Consider the following 13,008-nt stretch of genomic DNA (forward strand, 5'->3'; position numbering starts at 1 on the left):
TTTTAAAGCATCAAGTGATCTTTTAAGACTTTTTAAAAAAGTATTGTCTTCAGAGTCATCAGGGAAATTCTTCTAGATTAAAGGATAAACTTTAGATATAATTTTTCTTATTAGTGCCTGAGGTACTCAGGACAATGAGACTACTTCTGTGGAGAATATTAATGATCCTTAATTTTTTTTCTGTTTTTATTTTTTCTTGCCCTTTGCACTTTTTTATCAACTGGACTCTGTCAAAACATTTCTTTCTTTTTGTTTAGGTGGGTGCTGCTGTTTTTCTTCTTTGAATTTGTTGATCTTCTGGGGTATAGGCAGAAGTGTCACCAAAGGCAACAGAAATTAATATTTTATGTGAGCAGCAAATACTGACGAGGTTTAGTACAACACCTCTTAGAGAAACAGTTTGGCATCTGAAGCTTCCGAAGATGCTGACCTATCTTTGCACCTCCTGATCTGGACTGCTCTGTGGCCTAAGGCATAATTTTATTAGAGGGGCACGTTTTGATTTCTGAAGGCTGCTACCAGCCCTGCACAGGCACAGCGTGGCCGACGTTTTCTCTGGTGCTACAGGCTGCAGATCTGCCCCTGCCATACTCTCCCAGCCCAGGAGTCTGCCTTGGCTTTCAAGGGGCTATCAGATGGGAGCCAGACGGTCCTCACTTCCATCCCTACATCAGCAATACATTCCTCGTCTGGACCTAGAGTTTTCACAATTTGTTTCTGCTACTCCAGGTCATCTACTTTACCACACAGGAACCAAAGCAGGTGAGAAAGAATCTCATTTTTCAAATGAGGTGCCTGTGGTCTGATAAAGTCTGAATCGTATGTGTTGCATGAGATACTTCTAGATCCACCCTACAGTTTTCATAGGTATTGTGCACTTTTTGCATCAATATATGTGGACATTTTTGGTACAAGACAAAATACACTGAGGTCTTTGACATTACTGGCAGCTGCAAAGTTTTAGGGGTGCATTTTGTCACTATGGCATGGGGTTTGTGGAGCAGTAGTGCCGACACATGGCCGATGGGCAGCACCTTGCCAGGGACACTGCGGCCTCCGGCTGTGGCTGAGGAGCAGAGATGCTTTAGCAGGACGCCTGTCCCCAGCTCCTTGCCTTGTCAATCAGCTCCCAGGCTGCAGCAGTTTGCCGTGCAGTGTTTTAAGTTAACCCGCATTGATTTTAGTCTGCCTTAAAATACTGCGCCATCAATCACGGTGTTTTAGGAGCTGGCTCTGGAGCCTCTCCACAGTGGAAAGAGGGAGGTAGCTCAGAGCTGAGGCTTCAACAGCTAAACATCTAATACCTGGTAGGAGTGTGTGTATATATGTGTGTGTACATATATGAATATGTATTTCTATATATTGCCATAATGTGTATTCAAGTTATATTTTTAGGAGAAATCTTCGAAGGACTTTTGGAAAAGCCATTCAAAATGAAGCAACTGTCATAACTTTTATGCCACATTTTAAAATTTTTGGTACATTTTTCACTTTATACAGAAATTGGTGCTTATTTTTACTCTCATTTGTGCATTTTAAAAGTTGTCTTTTAATGCTAGTGTACAGTAACAAAGGGATTTAATCTGATTTGATATAAAAATGCGTCTGATTGACATCATAAACTAAGGGCCAAGCTGGCTTAGAGAAAGACAAGCCTGAGAAAACTAAGCTACCCCAGGACGTGATGCATCCCATGCTAAGACAGGTATTTAAGGTAGGTGAGATGAACTGACCCCTGGAATTGCTCATAGCTCTGTTTTTCTTGAAGGAGGAGATGGGATGACTGGTTTAGGCATACTTAACATGTTTGGTAACTGAGCGGCAGTGAAATGAACCCTAAGTTACTGCAGCAGGTATAACAAAATTACTAAAACCCCTTATGTTCTAAACTGATACTGAGGATCACAATTACCCCCTAAGAATTACTTATTTTCAATTCAAATTGCAATAGAGGTTTCTTTTGACTAGAACATGCTACATTGTCCCGATTTTCCAGTTTGAACTAAAACCAAACCAAAGATCTTTGCTTGCAAGAAGTTCATCTGCCTTTGACTATGTATATATAAATATAATTCTTTGGTTGAATGTGCATGCTCCTGCTTTTTGATTTTCAGAGGAAAATCAGCCTTCAACTTAAGAATATTTTTCAGACTTTTTTCTACAGAAAAAGACAGAAGTTACTTATATCCACAAGGTAGGTAGCTAATTGTCTTGATGCAACAAGATGAAAAGGACTTTCCATAACATTCAGTACCTCCAGAATTTTTTGTTCAAGCATTAGACATATATCAGGATCCAGACAGATTTTAATCATTATAGGTTTTAGAAAAATGGGTGTTGGGCTTTCTTCAGGAGGAAGTAGATATTTCATTTTTCCAACATACCTGTCAAACATTGTGTTTGATGACCAGCAGAGCACAGATGGCTCGTATAGCAGAGCCTGTAGCAGAGAACGCACTGAAATTCAGTACAAAAAGTGTATTTATGTCTGGGAAGGGTGTGAATGACAAAGTCTGGCATTTTGAACCCAAGAAAAAGACATTAGTGGGAAGTGGAGGGCAATGTGTGATAACGCCTGTGTGGTTATGGGGCTGCTTCCTAAGACTGAGGTCTTGACTGCAGTGTCTGCACAGCTGCTGGCATGGATAAGGCCAGTAACAACACCAGTGTAGGAACATCACTGGACCTTCAGACATTTGAACTGGCTTGCACTCTTAAACTTACTCACACTCTATATATAGTCTGTGAAGGTGTTTTTTGTGAAAGCCTCACAACAGGAGCGAGGACAACCACCCTAAGAAAGCATGTGTGTGCCCACGCCAGTTTGTACCCTGCCTAAGGTGCTGGGGACTCCCCCTCAGCTGGGCTATCCCCCCTGGCAGGATCAGTCCCCAGGGAAGGCTGGTGCTGCCAAAGGGAGATGACAGGGTTGAGACATCCCCGTGGCTAGATAGGAGCTCTTGTCTGCAAAAGGTGGCAGTTGTGATTTTTTTTTTTCCCCTCGGACATCCCCCCTGCACTTTTTTATTCAGTTCTCTGTGATGATGAACCTGGAGTAACCCAGGAACGTCTCCTTGCCTTAAACACTTACTGGTGACTCGTTGAGACTTGGCAAACTGATGTGAATTTCCGCCTTGCCTTGAGAAGCCTACAGATTTTTCTAGCATGTTAGTCCATGTTTAATTTGATTTCTGTTATTGTCTTTTTGCCAAAGAACTACTGGGGAGCATGTCTACAATTGACACACCAATTCTGTTTACATTTGCTTTCTTGTTTCCTTTTTATTCAAAGGAACTTTTGAAATAATTTTTTCCTTTAAGTGCAAAGACCCAAATGGATAAAACGCCTTTTTCAACAAAGGCTTGACTTTATCAAGAGAGAGTTTGGATCCTCTTTACATTCCCTGTAACAGGGATGTCTACAGTGTTGTGATCTAAACCAAAGCTTTGTTATTTTTCTAAATATCATATTGATGATGATCCAACACGGTTATAAAAGCGCTGTGGCTACAGTCAGTTTTATGCTTCTGTAGCTCATTCTCTTCTCACAACGCAAGCGACAAAACTTTCCCACTGCTAAGCTTTTCTGCAGGCCTTTTTCTGCTCCCAGTAATTCAGATAGATCTCCTTTGAAAGGGAAATACCATCCTTTCCTTTGGGGTGCACCTCACCACCTGGAGTCGGTGCTTTGGATGTTAACAAGTGACTGTAGCTGCAGAGAGGCTCCTCGCTGAGCCTGGAGCTTGTTCTGTTCAAGGGGAGCTGGACTCCTGGGTTTTATAAAGTAGCTGACTTTTGCAATCATCACTCGTACTTACAGTGTTTTATAAAATTGTTACCTAGGAATTTTGATTTTTTTTCTCCTCCCTGTTTGTTATGAGAAGTTTAAATGTTATGGGACAGTTTTCTAATTTTGCCCCATCCTGTTGGCTCTGCCTGAGAAAGCCATTTGATGCAGTTTTAGCTGCCAATCTCTCTTTGCCACTCAGTCATTACAGTGTAATTGGATCTAAAGCACATGTATAATTTGCTGCTAGCTATGCTGGCTTGTCTTAATTATGACATCCAGCTGATTTCTAAGGATACTAATCAATGAATATGCATAGCATAATAGACAGACGTACAGATGAATAAGTCTTCACGAGAACTTGAGCTTTCACGGTGCCTACATATCAAGTTGTTTAAAAGAATCACGGCAGGATCTCTGGCTTAAAGTAGCTGGGGGCTTTCAGAAAGGCTTGTGACGCAGCCCAGGGCATGGTGTGTGCAAAGCGTGAGGTGTTTAGACTGTGTATGTGTGTGCATTCTGCCGCACTTGGCAGAATTTCTGGGAGAAAATGAGGAAAAATCTTAGAGGTATAAATATGAACTCCTAGGCAGATGAGTCTTCTTACCATTTCCCCAGTGCTTTCTCCTACGTTCACCCTGACTGAAGGTTACAAATAACTTTTCACTGAAAGCATTTCATTTCAGTGTCTGCTCTGCAAGCCAGCTTTTTGAGACATCTGTATTTAATTTTAAGCTCGGTGCTATTCTTGCCCATCCACTTTCGATTTTTTTTTTTAAGCCTCATATTTTTCCTCATCTGAAAACTGTCACGTCATAGAGAACCAGTTTTCCAGGCTGTAACAGTACTTTTTAAAAGCAACATGATGACGAGTTATGGTCACATAAGGATCTAAAGCCTTTCCAAGCAGCTCCTCCCTTACAGGCTCATATAGCTTTGCTTGCAGGTTGCAACCAGAGGATCTTAAAGCTTATCACATCAAACACTCAGCTCCTCCAGGGTATCTTGAGTGTGCTGCAGTGTTTTAATAGAATCCTTGCACTTGCACTCCAACACCCCATTAGAGGTCCTGACATGGCCAGCTTGCGTTAGAAAATTTGGACACATGACAAACCCTGCTAGAGGGAGGTTATGAAAACTCTGTGGGGATATTGATAGATTTGGACAAACTGAAAGACTATGTGCACAGCAATGAATTTTATGATTACCCATCTATGTATTCTTAATTACTTGCATATTTTCAATTACCAACAACTTCATTAAAAAAAAATCTGTTATCCATTTCTAAGGGAACATTTCAGGCTTTCTGGGTTTGTTTTTTTTCTTTTTTTCATTTTTTTTTTATTATTTGGCGATTGGGATTTTATTCAGTGCAGTTCTCTCAGGTGTTCTGATTACCAGAAAGCTGGGACAGGCAAAGAAGCTTTTAAAGGAGCTCTTGCTGTATTTTTACTTGACATACGGCACAGTGCAATTCAATATTCATAAATTACTTTTGGCTGCTGTTAGTATTTCACAGCTCTGTTTGCTAATTCATGTGCCAGATATATTTAAAACGAATCATTAAATGCCAGGAGATTTGATGCCTGTTCCACATGCAGCAGCTCACTATTGAACAAAACCCCAGCACTTTGTACTGATGCTAAACCCTAGCTAGCTTTGATTTTATAATAAATATATGAGTCAGAGGCAGGCTAAATCAGATCCTGTACTGTCAGCTTGGCAGAGACGATTGATCACACCTTTCTGACAGCACTGCATTTGACTGCAAGTCTCATGCAGCCCTACTTTAGATCATACAAAGGCATCTGGATGATGAAAAGCACGCTAGCTTAGAGGATAGCATACAGTGCTGCATCAGTGTCATATTTATCTAGCGGCATGTGTACTCTGAAATGCTTCAGGCTGTAGCTCATGCTAATAATTATCTCTTGTGTTGAATACACCTTGACCCATTTTTATTCCTTTACCCATATTTTAAACAGAAATTGTTTTCAAAATCCTTCTCTAAATGGATACTTAAAAGCCTTTATCTAAAGCAGACACATGTGGGTAATAAAATACTTAGTCTCTGCGCTCACTTAGGGTTGCTACTTTTAGAAATGAAATCATTATACATTAGTCAAAAGGTTAGGTGATCACCCAGACACTCCCCTTATTCCTGCTTTAGAAAAAAACCTGTCTAATCGGGTCTCAGGAACAATCTGGTCCTACAGATTTGGGTTTGATTTGTTGCTGTTTGGCTTTTGACGATGGATGTCTGCACCAAAGCTCTGTGCTTGAAATGGGGTCTGAAAGCCAACAGCTCCCCTGGGCAGAGAGGGCGAGGGGGAGCTGCATGTGGCCTTCTCCCCTTCCTGTTGGTGAGCGGTTTGTGTAGCCGTTGTAAGAGTGCGGCTCATTTGGGAGCTGTGCTCGTGGAGAAATTGTATTTCGTTCATGTTTTGAAAGTGCCCACATACAAAACACAGACTGGTGCAGAACAATGGGGTTTTTTTTCCCTCACAATTTTTCAAGGTGTCATTTGAGATGTATTTATTTTCAGCTTGTATGGCTTTCATCTGACTTTCTCTTATATTACACATGTGCTTTTCTGTATATACATATATACATATGTAAGGTTTAGGGCTAGTGATGCAGAGGTGCATTCCTGTGTTGCAAGTTTAAGAAAATCAATAAAGTACTATTTAATGCATGTCAACTTCATTTTTAATACTATTTCTAGAGTAAATTGCAGAAAAGCATATAACCGTCCACCACGGAATAATAAATTGATATAGAATGTGTGGGGGAAAAGGCAATAAGCCAGAATCATTAGAAAGCTCAGTGCACCACTCCAGCAACACAAAGCAGTCGTAAACCCGAGGTTGGAATGGCACACAGCAAATGGTGTACACCAGTAAATCTGGCCCTAGTAATTTTATTGCAAATGACATACAAGCCAGAAAACCATTTAGATAATTGAAATTAACACTTTTAACAATGATCTATAAACCAGTGAATAATAATTAGGAGATTTTTTCAAGCTCTCTGTAATAAATCTACAGTACTTCAGAATACATTTTTCCCCAATAAAAATGAGACAAAATAAGATGGACCCTATTCTCCTTATGCATAGTTAATGGAAACGTCTTTATTGGTAAGGTATCATAGCAGCCCCTGATTTGCCAAACACTACAACTGTGCATGAAGGAAATTTTGAGCTTGGAACAAAGCTAGATGGAAATGGAAAGGATAATCAAAGGGAGCTACTGGAAAAACATAACACAGATTATTTTTTTGGATTGATGCAAATCTGCACCTGTGTTTACTCATATCAAAGCGCCTGTGCATATCGGGTCATGTGAACATAGCTCTCGGATAGTTACAAATGCTGCTTTGAAGTCCTTTGGAGAATGTAACCACCAGTGTAAGGTTTTGGGTAGTCTTTTCTGATACTCTAAGAAAGAAAAAGATTTCTATTTCTTACTTTAGCCATACCACGTTTTCAACATTGCTCTTAAAATACAACCATTTTCTTCCTTTCTAACTAAACTGATGAAAGAGGAGATTGAATCTGTCAGGTAATAAATCAGCTTTTTTGATGTTGGATCAGTTGTTTGAATCACTGTTTGACCATGTTATTGGTCACTGTCTATCATTACGTTGCCTCCCAAAGGCACCAAACGTGGAGCCTGCTATCCGACCAAGCCCAATCCAGGCGCCAAGCCTTTAAAACGGGCCTGGGAAGAAGCCTGGGTGTCAGTGGGAACACTGCCTTGCATGTTGTTGTGCACATGGGTTAAATGTTTCTCTGCGGATTAGAACCAAAACCCCAGCTGAACCCCATTCAAAACTGAGCTGCTTAGAGCAGTCATTGCAGCGGGTCTGAAATCAGTTTTGCTACCTGGGTTCTGCATGGAAATCTGGCCATCGCTTTCCAAGCTATCAATCTGAGCTCTTTCATGAATACCAAATTCACTTCAAAAAAATCAGATTCAATAAAGCAACTTCTGTAGGGGAAGCGGTAGAGTTGGGAGAGCAACTGAAATACGGTTTTGCATTAAATTTTCTTTTTTTTGCTAGATGATTGGGGTGCTTCAGAAGTACCACTGCAAACGTTTTAAAAATAAAACCCAATCCGCCAGACTTATATAAAACCTTTTCACTCTAATAAAAGTGGGTAGGGGTGTGTGTGTACAAGTGTGTGCGAGAGGGGGAATAAAGCATTACAGGTGGAAGCAGCGTGTAAGAGCAACGCTCTGTGTACTAATGCTGAGTGGTTGGCCACCAGCCATGGGGAAGGTTGGCCACCAGCCATGCTGCAATTTTGGGATGCAGCTCCAATATTCACATCTCTCATCCCAAGCGCCTCCAGCACCAGCCTTTCAGGTGCTGACACCATGGGGAAATTTGGCTGGAGTGGTTTTTCTCTGTCCGGGTGGAGGAAATAGGAGGCATGAGCTGCAGAGCATCAGCAGAAGCAATGCGCCTGGGAAAGCCATCAGCCCCCGTGGAGAGGCAGCCCGTGACCTATACCACTTGGTTCCTGCTCTCGCTGTACCCAAGGGGGTTGCTGAATTTAATGAGAGCAAAGTCTGGGGAAAAATAGGTGGCTTTTGAGAACCCCCCCAGAAACCAGTGTTTGTGACAAATGTAAGCTACCACCAGCTTGCAAAACATAGAGTCTTTTATATCGAGTTACAATAGGCTGTATAAAAGAAATAGGCCCCAAAAAATGAACATATCAGTGCTGCCAGTGTTGTGTCTATTTCTGTGCTCCTGCCTCCATGGGGGATAATTAATTCAACTCCCTGGAGAGGCAAGAGCATCTCAGGAAAAAAAAAAAAAAATCCTCATTTCCTGAGGGCAGTTGCAAAAGCTGGCTTATTTTAGGAGGCTGAAGTAAAGAAGAAAGTTAACAGTAGGGAGACAGACTAAATTGAGGATCAGGGCAATACACTGACAGAGTCATTGCCTGTAAGAAAGAATGGGCAGAGTTTTATCCCCATGAATTTCAAGTCACGGTGACTTGAAGAGGCAACTACAGGCTTAAAGTCCTCCTAAAGGAGAATGCCAGAGAAAACTGATGGCTGATGGATGAAACCTGAGGGCAGGTAAGAGGTGTCTGGGACAAGTTATATTGACTAGGACTGAGCTGAAAAGAGGTCAAAGGTGTTGTGGCATTTATTTGTACAAATACAGAATGAATATTCATATAAACCTATAAAGTTCTCTGATTTGCCTTCCATATTTTTCCCCGTATTTATGTTCAGGCAATAAATGTATTTGAGTTTGGGTGAATTCCACTATGAGGCCTGGTTCGGCTCTATGTGGATGTCCCAAGAGCCTCCACCCACCAGATGGGACCGAAACAAGCAGGAAATTGAGACCCAGGAGTTCCTTTGTGTTATGTGCAATCTAACCTTTCTTTTTCCTTTCTTTTTTAAATAACGTAAATGGTTGATACAGGTCTATGAATATAAAAGTTGCTGAATTGGCTGAGACCAAAGGTCCATGTAATCTAGTGTCCTGTCCCTGCCAGTGGCTTTTCTTCTGAGAACAAAAAAGCATCAGAAAGAGTGACAGACATAGCTTCCCTGACTTACCTCCCAGTGACTGGGAGGGAAAGGACTCTCTGAACCAGCGACAGCATCTGGATTAGAGCGTTTTATAGCTGTGAGGAACACGGCCTCAAAAAATGTGCTCTCTTTCCCTTTTTGAACCTATCTAGGAAGCAAGTTAGATAGCCTTTTTTTTTTTTGTGTTGTTACTGTGTAGTGTAAAGAATAGTAGTTTGGGTTTATGGGTTGTTTTTTTTTTTCTGTTTTGGTTTCTTTAACTTTCTTCCAGGTCAGAACTAATTATTAGGACAAACCACATATTTCCAAGTGTCCTGGTTTCATGGGGATAAAATTTATAGAATCACATTTCTGTTACATTTTGTTTCAGTTTGTGACCAGCTGTGGGATGGTGATTAAGGCCATTAGCAGTGAAAGCCAGGGCAGCTGACCCAGGCTGGCCCACAGGTATGTTCTGTAACATTAATGTCAGGTTCACTATAAATGGGAAAGCTGCTGGGGAGGGGGGGACTCTTTGCTCTGCTCTCCTCTTCCTCCTTCTCCTCTCTTCTCAACAGTTACTATCCCTGGAGGGACTTGCCACCACTCTGTGAGGTAAGTATAATTTTGTGTCTTTTGTATTAATATCGATATTGGTTTTCTTATTTTGTTAAATCTGTTTAAATTTCAACCCCTGAGTCTCTCTCCTTTTCCCAATTCCCTTTCTCAGTTGGGGAGGGGTCATTGGGTGATAGAACAACTGGTTATTGTTTAGCCCTGGGTATGAGCTAAACTGAGCCACCAAGTTTCACAAGAGGCAGCAATGCTTTTTAACGAGTTGTGTAACAGATGCTATTTTGGCCCTGGCTAAGAGAGAGACACCTAACAGATAGCTGTGCCACATGCAAAGCACTTAAATAACCGAGTGTTAATGAGTTCCCACCAAAATGTTCCTCTTAGACTCTGAAACAGCTGAGCCGAACTTCACAAAATTCCTGTCTGCAGCAGGTCCCTCTGCCCACTGCTGTGACCACAGTCAGTCCCTTCATCTTGTGAAATGTTCAGGCAAGAAGAAGAAGCAACACCCTCAGACGTGAACCAGGTTGAGATGAACCTTCAGCAGATACTCACACGAATTCCACTGAGTTCAGATGACAAAGGTGACACATGGCCCAAGGTGCCTGTCAGACACCCACCATATTCCTTTGCAGATGCTTCTGAAGTGGTGCACAAATCACCTCTCTCCTCACTTATAAAAGTGCATTGCCTTCCCTGGGAGGGTAAATCTCCCTCTAGTACTGCTTTTTAGAAGTTGCTTCTGTCCTGCCTTTCTTCACCATGAGAATTTAGTCTGGAAAGGTTTGTGGCTCCTCATCCTGCCCTCAATGCGCATGCATCTAACACAAATTAATTTCTTGATGTGGTTTGTTACTTGTACACAGACAATGCATTTTTTAATGATTGTTTTGAAAGTTTCATCTCCTTTTTCTGCTAATATTGTATCAGTTAACAACTTGTGGTTCCCTGAGAGTCATCTGATATTCAAGCGTATTTGAGAAATATTGTTTTGAATTCTTTACAATTGAGAAATTATATCCATAAACCAATTGTGGTTGGTTAAGACAGGCACATAATATTGCTTCTGTTCTGCTAGGGCACCTATTCCAAACATTTTGGTTCAAATGATAGTGGAAAGGGCAGGCACAAATTGCTTCAGTTACACTTATGCCTTTGAAGTAATAAAAAAATATATTAAAAGAAAGAAACAGATTTTGGTTGTCTGTGTTTTGGAGCATCTAATTTGATATATTTTGAGCTTAATTTTTAGACTTAAGAGGAACTTCTAGAGCCTTAATTTAGAAGTTGTGGACTCTATTTGGAGCAGTAAACTTCTTTTTTTCCTCTGATCTGTGTGCATATATCACTCATTGGGTTCCAAAAGTGCTTTGACATTTTTGCCTGCAAAGCCTGCAATTCAAGTCCATTACTAAAAGATTTTGTTCATTAAAAAAAAACAACTTTGTTTTTATTGTCTGCACTCTGGATACAGTTTATATTTTTGTATTCTTGGCAATCCTAGAAGCAGACCAGGAGCTATCATTCCAGAGACGGCTATCTCAGGTCTAGGCACAGTTATGGATTTTACATTAACAGCCTATTTTGCAGCAATCCTTTACTTCTCATTAACAAAATACAGGTCTGATGGGTATCATGATATTGCTGCTCTTTTATTTATGTTTCTGTTATTTCAAAAATTGATTGTAACTCCACTTCAGTTGGTTTTCCCATCTATTATAATATGTCATATTCAACGTGCTTCTTTCAGACAACAACTCATGTTCAGAAGTTCTGGTCCAGAAAATCTTATCTTTCTTCAGTTCTGTCTGGTTTTCATTAAGTTTATTTGTAGTAATTGGTAACACTGAGAGTCCTGCATTTGGTCTTCAGTTGTCTTACTGTCAGAAATCTTCAGTATCGTTCTGCTTTCCTTGGTAGACAGTGTTTGTTCTTGTATGCTGCTCCAGGGTTTTCTTACAGAGAGACCATTACCTAGGCAGAATACTTTTATAAATGTATTTATCTATTAATTCTGTTTTCTTAATGATATATAGCTGGTTTTACAATTAAAAAGTACAAATGATCCTGTTAAATATCACTTTATAAAAAACATTAGGAAGGGCTGGTTATTATGCTGTGTTATAATTTCATCCCTGTTTTTCCTATAAGTTGTTCTAAATGTGATACCTCTGATACGAATATTCAGTCATCTTCCCTCTGCGATGCTGAAAGTCTTCTGGATCCTCTAATCCCAGAGCATACCAAACTCCTTACAGAATGTCTCTGTATCAAAATGATTGGTATCATTTCACAGACGGTACTCCAGCTTTAGGCTGGGTTACAACAAAACTCTGTATCCTATGCACAATGGATCAGAAATTGCTGGTACAGAGAGCACCTCTTAGCATTACCAAAACTTTACATAGTCAAAATTCAGGTTTCATTTTTCACATTCTTTATTGTGTCTTTTTTTTTTTTTTTCCATGTCCTATAGCACAAAATGATTTCTCTTGGCAATTCCTTTTACTGTTTCTTGTTATATTTTAGGAGTCAGACAGAGAAAGGTAAAGCTGTGAAAGGGCTGTCTCCTTTTTGAATACATTTATTTACATGTATATAACTAAAAATGGGGAGTGCTTATTCTTGCCCCTCATTATTTTTCTCCTTTAAATGGATCACCCTGCAGCAAACAACTTATATTCCATCTGCATGAACAGCCTTCCAGAAAAAATAGGATCAGATTAAGAGCTAACTTCACAGCTGTGGATGATGCATCTTCAAAGCTGTATTTGTTTCACTTGCCTCTAACCATCTAAAAACTAAACTTTTAGTCAGTGCAAGTGTTGAAGATCTCTGCAGTCACTGAAGAGAAACTGGTCCTTTCAGGAGGTGATGTGGGCTATTCTGGTGTATGCGGGATGCATTTCTGTCTGCCTGCCTTCTGCTTTTAGTGGGGCTTTAGTTTCTTGCGTGTCCAATACTGTTGGACTTTGCTGCCTTTCACACCAATACTCTTTGATGCATCTCAGCTCACAGCCATCTGAGTACGGTGGGTTTTCTCATCGTTCCCTCTGGAGGAGTCTTGTTCTTCACCGTTGACCATGGAGAATAGCCTTAGGCTGTA

This window comes from Nyctibius grandis, chromosome 6, assembly GCF_013368605.1.
Source record: "Nyctibius grandis isolate bNycGra1 chromosome 6, bNycGra1.pri, whole genome shotgun sequence".
NCBI classification, from domain to species: domain Eukaryota; kingdom Metazoa; phylum Chordata; class Aves; order Nyctibiiformes; family Nyctibiidae; genus Nyctibius; species Nyctibius grandis.